Below are 6406 nucleotides of genomic sequence, written 5' to 3' on the forward strand. Positions count from 1 at the left end.
AAAGGATTCCTTGTTTTAAAAGAGTTGTGAACGGTTGTTTCTTCCATCCATTTTGAAAACGCAATTCGACTTGAATTATACAAAACATTGTACTTGGGATATGAGATTTTTGTGGGAAGGGGTAATGGCTTCTTTTTTGTATTTTTGTGGAAAAGGGAATGTTTTTCCGTTTTCTCTTTTTTAGAAGTTGATATGGGTTATTTTTTTTTTGTGGGGATGTGTTTTTTTTATTAACGGAGATGGTTGTATCCTTCTTGTGTAAGAAATGACTGCCTACGTATCCACCTGAAAAGGTGAAATAAAATCATACTCCTAGTTCAGGTGTTTTGGTTTGAGTGCAAATAGATGCTGCCTTTGACAGACCAAAGGACATTTGATACGGGGCAAGGTGCCATAACCTAAACTCGATAAAAAAATGCAATTTCTAATCAGAACGCGTTGTGAAAATTGAATTGAAAGGGGTAAAGTGGTTGCTAGTTGTAAAACTAGGGTCAGGTTTTTGGTCGCTACGGTTCAAAGGTAGTATTTCTTGTGTTGGTCTAGGTTGGTCGGGTTTGTAAAATCCTCCCCGTCTAGGTCACTCAGTGTAACACCCCCGTACACCAGAACGCCTTACCAAGGACCATTCCAGTGTATGACGATGTCACCATCTCGGTTTCCCGAGGAGGTAGATCAAATTAGACAATACAAGAACCATATTATATCATTAGAGAATCTATTACAAAACCATTCTATTCAAGTTGAGACAAAATACAATTCAATTACAACACTTGTGATTCTACATCTCTAGACCAGTAACGTGATGACTCGATCCCTCCAATCCCAGCAAGCAGTAAATCAATCAATACCGCTAAGCCAACTGCTCACCATCCCCGAATGGATCACCGCAGATACCACAAAACAACACGGGGTCAGTACTGACTAATCAAATATATGATAAGACAATAAAGTAAATAGCTGATCATCCACTATCCCAACTCACCACCTCGCATACACACCGACTACACACGGAGTGTGTAGTCCCGCCAGACACCCATCGCAACAGGTAACCCTCGCCGCCAGTGGGTGACCGCAGCCCATCCCCCACCTAGTCCAGCTCCTCACGAGCGACTACCAGTCCCTGTCCCTTAATGTGCACATCCCCTCCCGTGGCGGGTTCCACGGAGGGCGAACTAGGGTGTGAAGCCACTCCCGCAAGTGACTCCACTACAATCTCAATCACAACATCGCAATTTGTTACATGACAACGTCAACATTACCACAACCACTATACTCCGATGATCAGCGGATAGCCATGATTCACAATACAATCATAAATTCAATTCAATTAACAGTAGACTGAGTAGGGAGACCCTACCTCATAACAAAGCATGAAAGACTTCCAATCATAGCCACGCGCGACTCCATTAAGCACCCTAACAATGGTAACCATATCCTATTACACAACTATACTCAATTAATCATACAAAAGAACACAAGGCAGCAACTTACCTAACCTTGCACATCGGTGACGACATAGACAACCCCCATTCACGATCTCCTCGCTCCGCGAGTCCCGACGTTCCCATGGTAGGGGTTAGGCTAACTCCTTAGAGGTATGAGGCTATGGAGTGATTGAGTAGGGTGATGGTCTAGGGTTAGAGAAAGAGAAACTGTCGACGAAATGAGAAAAATAGAAATGAATCTCGCGAACTCGCATTTATAATAACGCGTCGACAGCCGCCATACTCGGTCGAGTATAGGAACACTCGGCCGAGTAGACTCCACTCGGTCGAGTACTGGTGGTACTCGGCCGAGTGGCCTCCGCTAGGTCGAGTAACTAATCAAAATGTCTCCTATTACCAGTCTGATCCCTTACCCATCATTCCTAAGGTCTGTTTAGTCAATATAGTCAGTCAACAACGCTCCTACAAATCCTGGGTGTTACAGTCTTCCCCCCTTAAAAGAACTTCGTCCCCGAAGTTCAGCCCGCACAACACTCCCCGCAAGATTACGTAGTATGACCTTAACCACCTTCACAAAGGTACACAAATTCACACTATCCATACATTACCATTAGCCATCTTACTCCACCACAGTCACTTATCACAGCTACCTTCGCAAACATTAATCTATTCACACAACAGTATTCGTCCTATACCTACACAAATATGCAATTGCAACACTTTACACTTTGTAAGAAAACCATACACACTTGTACTACCCCGTTCCATACGTTTATATTAAATACACGAATGCAAGGCGTTATCATCAATTGAATCGAATCTTCATATTACTTGATACCCTTGCGCCATAAAACTTTTCATATTAATTGAATACAACATAGATGCAGCTTAAAGAAAACATAAGTGTAAGCCAGTAATCCCGAATGTGAGCACACCTAACATACGTATGATTCTAAATATTTCATAAAATTAACTACTTATACATAATTAAGATACATCTTTCATAAATAAAATACTTGTCATAACAATTGAGTTGAGACCCCCGTGTATAGTATAATCTTTATATTACTCGAATACCACACAGCTATTGCTTCAAGGGAAACATAGACATAAGCTATCGCTTCAAGGAAACATGAACATAAATTTCGAATGTTAACTACATACATGTGATTCCAAAATCATAGGTATAACTAAACACACATCTTACGTAATTAAATACTTAATTCTGCGACATTACTCTTCCCCTCTTAAAGGGACTTCGTCCCCGAAGTTCACTATTAACTAAAGCTAATGCGCACCCCATGACGGTGACATTACTCATAGACCCTTGTAGCATACCCCAGGTTATGACACTACATACTCGTGACTCATAAAGACCAAAACATTTCAGCAGCCTAATAACGTATGACACGGTCAGTATAATTAATGAGGAATGGCAGTGTGACGCGAAAATCGTTGAGGTAATTATCACTGTAACCAAACATATCTCCATACAAAACTTATTACAACCACTACGCTGGTTGCGTAAGGTGTTACCTTTCACATAATTTCAATAGTTCGAGTCTTCCTCCCTGAAACCACTCAAGTTCCTGACAACCAAGCAATGTCGTAACAGAAAACATTCTGAATCACGTATCCATGGTACAACTATCATTCACCTATGCGGATTATTATGGTATAAAATAACGAGATAAGACATGGACCACACCCCTATACAGTTATCATATAAACTTCACCTGTGCCTTCTGTTACCTCAACATTCGGCCGAGTATGAGGGCTACTCGGTCGAGTGAATTTGTTTACTCGACCGAGTGAGCTCTACTCGGTCGAGTACGGCGTATACTCGGCCGAGTTTTCATATCCAGAGGGTGTTTTAACAATTTAACATAGAGTATTCACAATTGACCTGCACGATACTTTCCGCAGCAGCAACAAACATAACAAATCCCAACCAGAGTCGACATTCCACACAACTGCCTACGATAATTAGCTAACTAACGGCCTTATGGCCAGATACAGTCATCCAACGAAAAAAATGCCAAATACCGAAAGCAACACCGAAAGAAGAGATAATAAATCCGACACAACAAAACAAGTCTATCACCACTAAATAAGTCTAACATCCAAGAAATCAACTAAATCAGTCTAACATCCCAGATCGGCAACGAGGACCCTCCTCCATGTCATCACCGCCACCGCGCCGCAGGTACCGCACCGAACTCCCGCACCTGGAAAACTGCTGTCGCCGAGTAGTCCCCTCCCGTGTGATCGCCGGAGTTGGCTCCCCACGGTCCCGCGAGGTAGCCAAACTCGGTCTCCTCCGAGGTCTCCAAACTCGGGTCCACCCCATAATCGTGAAACACTCCCGTATCCACTCCCGGTCCTCTCCACCAAACAGGCTGTGCCAAATCGGTCCCGATGCCCCGATTAAGGGTCATCTCATGAAGGTTGCGGAGCACCAAAGTAGAAGAGATCCGCTCGGCCCAGCTCGTGATGAGGTGCATCCTAGGGTCATGCACCGTAGGGTACGGCGAATACGATAAGGATGGTAAGGGTAGGAGTCGGGGGCGAGTAAGAGGGCTCGGACACAAACCGGGTCTACCCTAGGCCGCCTAACTCCACGACGCTCCCTAGGTGGGGAGGTGCTCGCCGCTGTCCCTCGGTGCGGTGACGGGCTCGGGTAAATTCAGGAGAATCCGAGGGTCGATCAGGTAAGACTGGGGCTCAGGTCTAGGGATGCCACAAGGCTCCCACTCGGCCAAATGATCAACAACAGGGAGATGAGCTGGGTCCGGAAGCACCATCCACATAGTCCCCCTCACCCTCCAAGCATACGACCCATCATCCATCTTCCTCAACCATCGGTTCTGACGCCAATACTGGGCGTCCATGGTAGGTACAATCTCAACATACTCATTCCCTTCAGGAGGTGGGGCCTCAAAGTCGGTCAGTCGCTGAGCTAGGCGGGTCACTATGGCCCCGCAAGCAACAAATCGGGTCTCAGACTGTGCCATGCGCTCCAGACTAGAGCACACTATACCAGGAGCACTGTAGTAAAACGGTTTCCGGCGGTGGAGGTTAAGGTAAGACGCAAGGAGCATGACCTCGTGAGAATTGAGCTTACTCACGTCATCTCTCGAGTAAAGCAGGCAGGTCAACATTCTTAGAAACATACGAAGGGAAACGTGCTGGATATCATTAATCAACATGGCACTAACGGTAGGGGCGGGTCTGCCAGTCAAATACGGAAGGTACTGAGGTGCGCCACTGTTCTTGGCCACATCACTAAGGTAGTCATCATCCTCAGCCTCTAAACCCAAATGGTCAGCCAACTCATCAAGGGTAAGCTCATGATCCTCATTCATGAGACGAAAAGAGACGGTCTTGCCCTTCCTATCATAAACAAGAGAGCTCAAAAACTCTAGGGTCAAGTGGGGGTATGATTTCTTTCTCAAGTGATACAACCCCTCCATGCCCAAAATTTTGAAAATGTGAACTATATCTTCCTTAATCCCCAGAGTCTCAAGAATGCTAGGGTTGACACAACGGGTGGGGCGAAAAGGACGACGCATAAGAGCCACGAAAGCCTTACGATGATCAAAGTTAGCGAAAATTACTGATGGATGAGCCGCCACCGGCGGTACAACCGGTCCACTGCTACCTTGCCCAACCTCAAGTTGGACTTCCGCGCGAGGTCTCTTGTTGGGTAAACCTCTAGTTTTCACCATACTGCAAGAAAAACGTTTTTAACAAAGGATTGACACTTGAAAGTTCTTAACGCAAAAGACGGACTGTTCTACTTGTATATTGATTTTGGAATAAGCTTTGGAAGATAACCTATCAGAAATCACCATGTATTTCACAATTCACCTAATTTTAAGTTTTCAAATTGCTTCAAATCAGGAAATACTCATCAACAATAAGAGGAATTTCGTTTTGCTAACCCTAGAATTCAGAAAGTGAATTTTACCTCATGAAATCAATCAACCAAAGATGTACACAAGTCCTATATGTGTTCACATTTGAAAATCAAATAATTTAGGACAAGATTCAGATTGTTTTTAGCAAGAAATCGAAATATAGCATGTTGATACCCAAAATCTTTGAAAACAATAAAGGAATTTGAGTTTAAATCTTACCTTAAACTGAGTTAGGACAACTAAGGACAAGTGTGGCACCAAGATTTTACCCAAAAGCTTGAGAAAAGAGGAGTATGGAGTTTTAGAGAGAAGAAAAGATGAAGATGGGAGGCGGAAATAAGAAAGAAAGGCACGAATTTAGGGTTTTTGTATAACCCGCAATTGACCTGCTACAGCAACACTCGGTCGAGTGTTGGGAATACTCGGCCGAGTGTTCACTACTCGGTCGAGTGCTTACGATACTCGGCCGAGTGTGCAATACTCGGTCGAGTACCATTCTTACTCGGTCGAGTTTTGAAGACCAGAATAGATTATTATTCTAACAAAATGGGACACTCGGCCGAGTTTGGTCCACTCGGTCGAGTACTCACATCTACTCAATCTAATTTTCGGAATAACGAAGGAGTCGTAACTTTTCACTGTTCCTGCAAAATCAAATAACCTTGTTCGGAGTTCCGGGATTCCGGCTCGTCACAATTAAAGCTGATTCCTACCAGGTAAACACACAACAACACGTATATCTGCACATTCATCTCCAAACAATCATTACTTTCACTTTATCCCTCACTATACTAAGAAACTATTTTACTGTACCCATGAGGCACATGTCACAATCCAATTACGGTAATTACTAGGTTTAGCTCTATATCACATCATTTCCACTTCTGCTAATCACCAAACATACACCTTATTCACATTTGTAATACAATAATTTCACACCTAACACGTTCCAAATGAAACAAATTGATTAAGTTGTCACTGATCACACATTGCAACAATTCCATATTCACTTCCACTTTTCTACACATCTAACTAACACAT

The sequence above is a fragment of the Silene latifolia genome, chromosome 8, assembly GCF_048544455.1.
Source record: "Silene latifolia isolate original U9 population chromosome 8, ASM4854445v1, whole genome shotgun sequence".
Classification (NCBI taxonomy): domain Eukaryota; kingdom Viridiplantae; phylum Streptophyta; class Magnoliopsida; order Caryophyllales; family Caryophyllaceae; genus Silene; species Silene latifolia.